Raw genomic sequence first — 10210 nt, forward strand, 5'->3', positions numbered from 1 at the left:
AACGCGAAAGTATGAGCCTGATGAGGGCAAATCCCAGACCTATCCCAGACCTAACTTGCGTTGTCCTCTAAAATATTGATGGAAACCAGGTTTAATTGATTGTTTCAGTGTGGTCCCACATTACTACGTGATCCAAACCAGAAAAAACCCAGGATCTGTTCAACATGTATGAGAAATATACGAAAGAATGAGCCTGATGAGAGCAAATCCCAGACCTAACCTAGACCTAACATGAATTATTCTCTAAAATATTGATCGAAACCAGGTTTAATTGACTGTTTCAGTGTGGTCCCACATTACTACGTGATCCAAACCAGAAAAAACCCAGGATCCGTTCAACAAGTATGTGAAGAATGCGAATGTATGAGTCTGATGAGTGAAATTCCCAGGCCTAACCTAGACCTAACATGCGTTATCCTCTAAAATATTGATCGAAACCTGGTTTAATCGACTGTTTCAGTGTGGTACCACATTACTATGTGATCCAAACCAGAAAATAACCCAGGATCTGTTCAACGAGTATGTGAAGTGTGCGAAAGTATGAGCCTGATGAGGGCAAATCCCAGACCTATCCCAGACCAAACATGCGTTATCCTCTAAAATATTGATCGAAACCAGGTTTAATCGACTGCTTCAGTGTGGTACCACACTACTACGTGACCCAAACAGGAAAAAACCCAGGATCTGTTCAACAAGTATGAGAAGAATGCGAAAGTATGAGTCTGATGAGTGGAAATCCCAGGGCTAACCTAGACCTTACATGCGTTATCCTCTAAAATATTCATCCAAACCCGGTTTAATAGACTGTTTCAGTGTGGTACCACACTACTACGTGATACAAACCAGAAAAAACCCAGGATCTGTTCAACAAGTATGTGAAAAACGCGAAAGTATGAGCCTGATGAGGGCGAATCCCAGACCTATGCCAGACCTAACTTGCGTTATCCTCTAAAATATTGATCGAAACCAGGTTTAATTGACTGTTTCAGCATGGTACCACATTACTATGTGATACAATCCAGAAACAGCCCGGGATCTAGCCATGAAGTATGAGAGATATGCGAAAGTATGAGCCTGCTGAGGGCAAATCCTAGACCTAACCCAAGCCTAACATGCGTTATCCTCTAAAATATTTATCAAGACAAGGTTTAATTGATTGTTTCAGTGCGGACCCACATTACTACGTGATCCATACCAGAAAAAACCCAGCATCCGTTCAACAAGTATGTGAAGAATTCGAAAGTATGAGTCTGATGAGTGAAAATCCCAGGCCTGACCTAGACCTAACATGCGTTATCCTCTAAAATATTGAGCGAAACCAGGTTTAATGGACTGTTTCAGTGTGGTACCACACTACTACGGGGTCCAAACCAGAAAAAACCCAGGATCCGTTCAACAACTATGTGAAGTGTGCGAAAGTATGAGTCTGATGAGGTCAAATCCCAGACCAATCCCAGACTTAACTTGCGTTATCCTTTAAAATATTGATCGAAACCAGGTTTAATCGACTGTTTCAGTGTGGTACCACATTACTACGTGATCCAAACCAGAAAAAACCCAGGATCAGTTCAACAAGTATGAGAAGAATGCGAAAGTATGAGTCTGATGAGTGCAAATCCCAGGACTAACCTAGCCCTAACATGCGTTATCCTCTAAAATATTGATCAAGACCATGTTTAATTGACTGTTTCAGTGTGGTCCCACATTACTACGTGATCCAAACCAGAAAAAACCCAGGATCCGTTCTACAAGTATGTGAACAATGCAAAAGTATGAGTCTGATGAGTGAGAATCCCAGGCCTAACCTAGACCTAACATGCGTTATCCTCAAAAATATTGATCGAAACCTGGTTTAATCGACTGTTTCAGTGTGGTACCACATTACTATGTGAACCAAACCAGAAAGTAACCCAGGATCTGTTCAACGAGTATGTGAAGTGTACGAAAGTATGAGTCTGATGAGGTCAAATCCCAGACCAATCCCAGACTTAACTTGCGTTATCCTCTAAAATATTGATCGAAACCAGGTTTAATCGACTGTTTCAGTGTGGTACCACATTACTACGTGATCCAAACCAGAAAAAACCCAGGATCAGTTCAACAAGTATGAGAAGAATGCGAAAGTATGAGTCTGATGAGTGCAAATCCCAGGGCTAACCTAGCCCTAACATGCGTTATCCTCTAAAATATTGATCCAAACCAGGTTTAATGGACTGTTTCAGTGTGGTACCAACTACTACGTGATACAAACCAGAAAAAACCCAGGATCTGTTCAACAAGTATGTGAAAAACGCGAAAGTATGAGCCTGATGAGGGCGAATCCCAGACCTATGCCAGACCTAACTTGCGTTATCCTCTAAAATATTGATCGAAACCAGGTTTAATTGACTGTTTCAGCGTGGTACCACAGTACTACGTGATACAATCCAGAAACAGCCCAGGATCTAGCCATGAAGTATGAGAAATATGCGAAAGTATGAGCCTGATGAGGGCAAATCCTAGACCTAACCCAAACCTAACATGCGTTATCCTCTAAAATATTTATCAAGACCAGGTTTAATTGAATGTTTCAGTGTGGTGCCACTTTACTACGTGATCCAAAGCAGAAAAAACCGTCGATCAGGTCAACATGTATGTTAAAACTGCGAAAGTATGACCCTGATGAGGGCAAATCCCAGGACTACCCTAGACCTAACTTGCGTTATCCTCTAAAATATTGATCGAAACCAGGTTTAATTCGCTGTTTCAGGGTGGTACCACATTACTACGTCATACAATCCAGAAACAGCCCAGGATCTAGCCATCAAGTATGAGAAATATGCCAAAGAATGAGCCTGATGAGAGCAAATCCCAGACCTAACCTAGACCTAACATGAATTATTCCCTAAAATATTGATCGAAACCAGGTTTAATCGACTGCTTCAGTGTGGTACAACATTACTACGTGATTCAAACCAGAAAAACCCCAAGATCAGTTCAACATGTATGAGAAGAATGCGAAAGTATGAGTCTGATGAGTGAAAATCCCAGGGCTAACCTAGACCTAACATGCGTTATCCTCTAAACAATTGATCCAAACCAGGTTTAATGGACTGTTTCAGTGTGGTACCACACTACTACGTGATACAAACCAGAAAAAACCCTCGATCAGGTCAACATGTATGTTAAAACTGCGAAAGTATGACCCTGATCAGGGCAAATCCCAGGCCTAACCTAGACCTAACATGCGCTGTCCTCTAAAATATTGATGGAAACCAGGTTTAATTGACTGTTTCAGTGTTGTACTTCATTACTACGTGATCCACTCCAGAAAAAACCCAGGATCTGTTCAACGAGTATGTGAAGTGTGCGTAGGTATGAGTCTGATGAGGGCAAATCCCAGACCTATCCCAGCCCTAACTTGCGTTATCCACTAAAATATTGATCGAAACCAGGTTTAACCGACTGTTTCAGTGTGGAACCACATTACTACGTGATCCAAACCAGCAAAACCCAGTTTCAGTTCAACAAGTATGTGAAGAATGCGAAAGTATGAGTCTGATGAGTGAAAATCCCAGGCCTAACCTAGACCTAACATGCGTTGTCCTCAAAAATAGTGATCGAAACCTGGTTTTATCGACTGTTTCAGTGTGGTACCACATTACTATGTGATCCAAACCAGAAAATAACCCAGGATCTGTTCAACAAGTATGTGAAGTGTGCGAAAGTATGAGTCTGGTGAGGGCAAATCCCAGACCTATCCCAGACCTAACATGCGTTATCCTCTAAAATATTTGTCAAGACCAGGTTTAATTGATTGTTTCAGTGTGGACCCACATAACTACGTGATCCAAACCAGAAAAAACCCAGGATCCGTTCAACAAGTATGTGAAGAATGCGAAAGTATGAGTCTGATAAGTGAAAATCCCATGCCTAACCTAGACCTAACATGCGTTATCCTCAAAAATATTGATCGAAACCTGGTTTAATCGACTGTTTCAGTGTGGTACCACATTACTATGTGATCCAAACCAGAAAATAACCCAGGATCTGTTCAACGAGTATGTGAAGTGTGCGAAAGTATGAGTCTGATGAGGGCAAATCCCAGACCTATCCCAGACCTAACACGCTTTATCCTCTAAAATATTTATCAAGACCAGGTTTAATTGATTGTTTCAGTGTGGACCCACATAACTACGTGATCCAAACCAGAAAAAACCCAGGATCCGTTCAACAAGTATCTGAAGAATGCGAATGTATGAGTCTGATCAGTGAAAATCTCAGGTCTTACCTAGACCTAACTTGCGTTGTCCTCTAAAATATTGATGGAAACGAGGTTTCATTGACTGTTTCAGTGTGGTACTACATTACTACGTGATGCAATCCAGAAAAAGCTCAGGATCTAGCCATCAAGTATGAGAAATATGCGAAAGAATGAGCCTGATGAGAGCAAATCCCAGACCTATCCCAGACCTAACTTGCGTTATCCTCCAAAATATTTATCAAGGCCAGGTTTAATTGAATGTTTCAGTGTGGACCCACATTACTACGTGAACCAAACCAGAAAAAGCCCAGGATCCGTTCAACAAGTATGTGAAAAACGCGAAAGTATGAGCCTGATGAGGGCAAATCCCAGACCTATCTCAGACCTAACTTGCGTTATCCTCTAAAATATTGATCGAAGCCAAGTTTAATCGACTGTTTCAGTGTGGAACCACATTACTACGTGATACAAGCCAGAAAAAAACCCAGGATCTTGTCAACGAGTATGTGAAGTGTGCGAAAGTATGAGTCTGATGAGGGCTAATCCCAGACCTATCCCAGACCTAGCTTGCGTGATCCTGTAAAATATTGATCGAAACCAAGTTTAATTGACTGTTTTAGTGTTGTACCACATTACTACGTGATCCAAACCAGAAAAAACCCAGGATCTGTTTAACAAGTATGTGAAAAACGCGAAACTGTGAGCCTGATGAGGGCAGATCTTAGACCTAACCCAGACCTAAGATGCGTTATCCTCTAAAATATTTATCAAGACCAGGTTTAATTGAATGTTTCAGTGTGGTACCACATTACTACGTGATCCAAACCAGAAAAAACCCAGGATCCGTTCAACAAGTATGTGAAGAATGCGAAAGTATGAGTCTGATGAGTGAAAATCCCAGGCCTAACCTTGACCTAACATGCGTTATCCTCAAAAATATTGATCGAAACCTGGTTTAATCGACTGTTTCAGTTTGGTACCACATTACTATGTGATCCAAACCAGAAAATAACCCAGGATCTGTTCAACGAGTATGTGAAGTGTGCGAAAGTATGAGTCTGATGAGGACAAATCCCAGACCTATCCCAGACCTAACATGCGTTATCCTCTAAAATATTTATGAAGACCAGGTTTAATTGAATGTTTCAGTGTGGTACCACATTACTACGTGATCCAAACCAGAAAAAACCCAGGATCCGTTCAACAAGTATGTGAAGAATGCGAAAGTATGAGTCTGATGAGTGAAAATCCCAGGCCTAACCTAGACCTAACTTGCGTTATCCTCTAAAATATTGATCGAAGCCAAGTTTAATCGACTGTTTCAGTGTGGAACCACATTACTACGTGATACAAGCCAGAAAAAAACCCAGGATCTTGTCAACGAGTGTGTGAAGTGTGCGAAAGTATGAGTCTGATGAGGGCTAATCCCAGACCTATCCCAGACCTAGCTTGCGTGATCCTGTAAAATATTGATCGAAACCAAGTTTAATTGACTGTTTTAGTGTTGTACCACATTACTACGTGATCCAAACCAGAAAAAACCCAGGATCTGTTTAACAAGTATGTGAAAAACGCGAAACTGTGAGCCTGATGAGGGCAGATCTTAGACCTAACCCAGACCTAAGATGCGTTATCCTCTAAAATATTTATCAAGACCAGGTTTAATTGAATGTTTCAGTGTGGTACCACATTACTACGTGATCCAAACCAGAAAAAACCCAGGATCCGTTCAACAAGTATGTGAAGAATGCGAAAGTATGAGTCTGATGAGTGAAAATCCCAGGCCTAACCTTGACCTAACATGCGTTATCCTCAAAAATATTGATCGAAACCTGGTTTAATCGACTGTTTCAGTTTGGTACCACATTACTATGTGATCCAAACCAGAAAATAACCCAGGATCTGTTCAACGAGTATGTGAAGTGTGCGAAAGTATGAGTCTGATGAGGACAAATCCCAGACCTATCCCAGACCTAACATGCGTTATCCTCTAAAATATTTATGAAGACCAGGTTTAATTGAATGTTTCAGTGTGGTACCACATTACTACGTGATCCAAACCAGAAAAAACCCAGGATCCGTTCAACAAGTATGTGAAGAATGCGAAAGTATGAGTCTGATGAGTGAAAATCCCAGGCCTAACCTAGACCTAACTTGCGTTATCCTCTAAAATATTGATCGAAGCCAAGTTTAATCGACTGTTTCAGTGTGGAACCACATTACTACGTGATACAAGCCAGAAAAAAACCCAGGATCTTGTCAACGAGTATGTGAAGTGTGCGAAAGTATGAGTCTGATGAGGGCTAATCCCAGACCTATCCCAGACCTAGCTTGCGTGATCCTGTAAAATATTGATCGAAACCAAGTTTAATTGACTGTTTTAGTGTTGTACCACATTACTACGTGATCCAAACCAGAAAAAACCCAGGATCTGTTTAACAAGTATGTGAAAAACGCGAAACTGTGAGCCTGATGAGGGCAGATCTTAGACCTAACCCAGACCTAAGATGCGTTATCCTCTAAAATATTTATCAAGACCAGGTTTAATTGAATGTTTCAGTGTGGTACCACATTACTACGTGATCCAAACCAGAAAAAACCCAGGATCCGTTCAACAAGTATGTGAAGAATGCGAAAGTATGAGTCTGATGAGTGAAAATCCCAGGCCTAACCTAGACCTAACATGCGTTATCCTCAAAAATATTGATCGAAACCTGGTTTAATCGACTGTTTCAGTTTGGTACCACATTACTATGTGATCCAAACCAGAAAATAACCCAGGATCTGTTCAACGAGTATGTGAAGTGTGCGAAAGTATGAGTCTGATGAGGACAAATCCCAGACCTATCCCAGACCTAACACGCGTTATCCTCTAAAATATTTATGAAGACCAGGTTTAATTGAATGTTTCAGTGTGGTACCACATTACTACGTGATCCAAACCAGAAAAAACCCAGGATCCGTTCAACAAGTATGTGAAGAATGCGAAAGTATGAGTCTGATGAGTGAAAATCCCAGGCCTAACCTAGACCTAACATGCGTTATCCTCTAAAATATTGATCGAAACCTGGTTTAATCGACTGTTTCAGTGTGGTACCACATTACAATGTGATCCAAACCAGAAAATAACCCAGGATCTGTTCAACGAGTATGTGAAGTGTGCGAAAGTATGAGTCTGATGAGGTCAAATCCTAGACCAATCCCAGACTTAACATGCGTTATCCTCTAAAATATTTATCAAGACCAGGTTTAATTGATTGTTTCAGTGTGGACCCACACTACTACGTGATCCAAACCAGAAAAAACCCAGCATCCGTTCAACAAGTATGTGAAGAATGCGAAAGAATGAGTCCGATGAGTGAGAATCCCAGACCAATCCCAGACTTAACTTGCGTTATCCTCTAAAATATTGATCGAAACGTGGTTTAATCGACTCTTTCAGTGTGGTGCCTCATTACTATGTGATCCAAACCAGAAAATAACCCAGGATCTGTTCAACGAGTATGTGAAGTGTGCGAAAGTATGAGTCTGATGAGGTCAAATCCCAGACCAATCCCAGACTTAACTTGCGTTATCCTCTAAAATATTGATCGAAACCAGGTTTAATCGACTGTTTCAGTGTGGTACCACATTACTACGTGATCCAAACCAGAAAAAACCCAGGATCAGTTCAACAAGTGTAAGAAGAATGCGAAAGTATGAGTCTGATGAGTGAAAATCCCAGGGCTAACCTAGACCTAACATGCGTTATCCTCTAAAATATTGATCCAAACCAGGTTTAATGGACTGTTTCAGTGTGGTACCACATTATTACGTGATACAAGCCAGACAAAACACAGGATCCGTTCAACAAGTATGTGAGGAATGCGAAAGTATGAGTCTGATGAGTGAAAATCCCAGGCCTAACCTAGACCTAACATGCGTTATCCTCAAAAATATTGATCGAAACCTGGTTTACTCGACTGTTTCAGTTTGGTACCACATTACTATGTGATCCAAACCAGAAAATAACCCAGGATCTGTTCAACGAGTATGTGAAGTGTGCGAAAGTATGAGTCTGATGAGGACAAATCCCAGACCTATCCCAGACCTAACATGCGTTATCCTCTAAAATATTTATCAAGACCAGGTTTAATTGAATGTTTCAGTGTGGTACCACATTACTACGTGATCCAAACCAGAAAAAACCCAGGATCCGTTCAACAAGTATGTGAAGAATGCGAAAGTATGAGTCTGATGAGTGAAAATCCCAGGCCTAACCTAGACCTAACATGCGTTATCCTCTAAAATATTGATCGAAACCTGGTTTAATCGACTGTTTCAGTGTGGTACCACATTACTATGTGATCCAAACCAGAAAATAACCCAGGATCTGTTCAACGAGTATGTGAAGTGTGCGAAAGTATGAGTCTGATGAGGTCAAATCCCAGACCAATCCCAGACTTAACATGCGTTATCCTCTAAAATATTTATCAAGACCAGGTTTAATTGATTGTTTCAGTGTGGACCCACACTACTACGTGATCCAAACCAGAAAAAACCCAGCATCCGTTCAACAAGTATGTGAAGAATGCGAAAGCATGAGTCTGATGAGTGAGAATCCCAGACCAATCCCAGACTTAACTTGCGTTATCCTCTAAAATATTGATCGAAACCAGGTTTAATCGACTGTTTCAGTGTGGTACCACACTACTACGTGATACAAACCAGAAAATAACCCAGGATCTGTTCAACGAGTATGTGAAGTGTGCGAAAGTATGAGTCTGATGAGGTCAAATCCCAGACCTGTCCCAGACCTAACTTGCGTTGTCCTCTAAGATATTGATGGAAACCAGGTTTAATTGACTGTTTCAGTGTTGTACTTCATTACTACGTGATGCAATCCAGAAAAAGCCCAGGATCTAGCCATCAAGTATGAGAAATATCCGAAAGAACGAGCCTGATGAGATCAAATCCCCGACCTAACCTAGACCTAACATGAATTATTCTCTAAAATATTGATCGCAACCAGGTTTAATCGACTGTTTCAGTGTGGTACCACATTACTATGTGATCCAAACCAGAAAATAACCCAGGATCTGTTCAACGAGTATGTGAAGTGTGCGAAAGTATGAGTCTGATGAGGACAAATCCCAGACCTATCCCAGACCTAACATGCGTTATCCTCTAAAATATTTATCAAGACCAAGTTTAATTGATTGTTTCAGTGTGGACCCACATTACTACGTGATCCAAACCAGAAAAAACCCAGGATCCGTTCAACAAGTATGCGAAGAATGCGAAAGTATGAGTCTGATGAGTGAAAATCCCAGGCCTAACCTAGACCTAACATGCGTTATCCTCAAAAATATTGATCGAAACCTGGTTTAATCGACTGTTTCAGTGTGGTACCACATTACTATGTGATACAAACCAGAAAATAACCCAGGATCTGTTCAACGAGTATGTGAAAAACGCGAAACTGTGAGCCTGATGAAGGCAAATCTTAGACCTAACCCAGACCTAAGATGCGTTGTCCTCTAAAATATTTATCCAGACCAGGTTTCATTGAATGTTTCAGAGTGGTACCACATTATTACATGAACCAAACCAGAAAAAACCCAGGACCCGTTCAACAAGTATGTGAACAATGCGAAAGTATGAGTCTCATGATCGAAAATCCCAGACGTAACCTAGACCTAACATGCGTTATCCTCTAAAATATTGATCAAAACCAGGTTTAATGGACTGTTTCAGTGTGGTACCACTTTACTACGTGATCCAAAGCAGAAAAAACCCTCGATCAGGTCAGCATGTATGTTAAAACTGCGAAAGTATGACCCTGATCAGGGCAAATCCCAGGCCTAACCTAGACCTAACATGCGCTGTCCTCTAAAATATTGATGGAAACCAGGTTTAATTGACTGTTTCAGTGTTGTACTTCATTACTACGTGATCCAATCCAGAAAAAGCCCAGGATCTAGCCAT

The sequence above is a fragment of the Colletes latitarsis genome, unplaced genomic scaffold (assembly GCF_051014445.1).
Source record: "Colletes latitarsis isolate SP2378_abdomen unplaced genomic scaffold, iyColLati1 scaffold0006, whole genome shotgun sequence".
Lineage (NCBI taxonomy): Eukaryota > Metazoa > Arthropoda > Insecta > Hymenoptera > Colletidae > Colletes > Colletes latitarsis.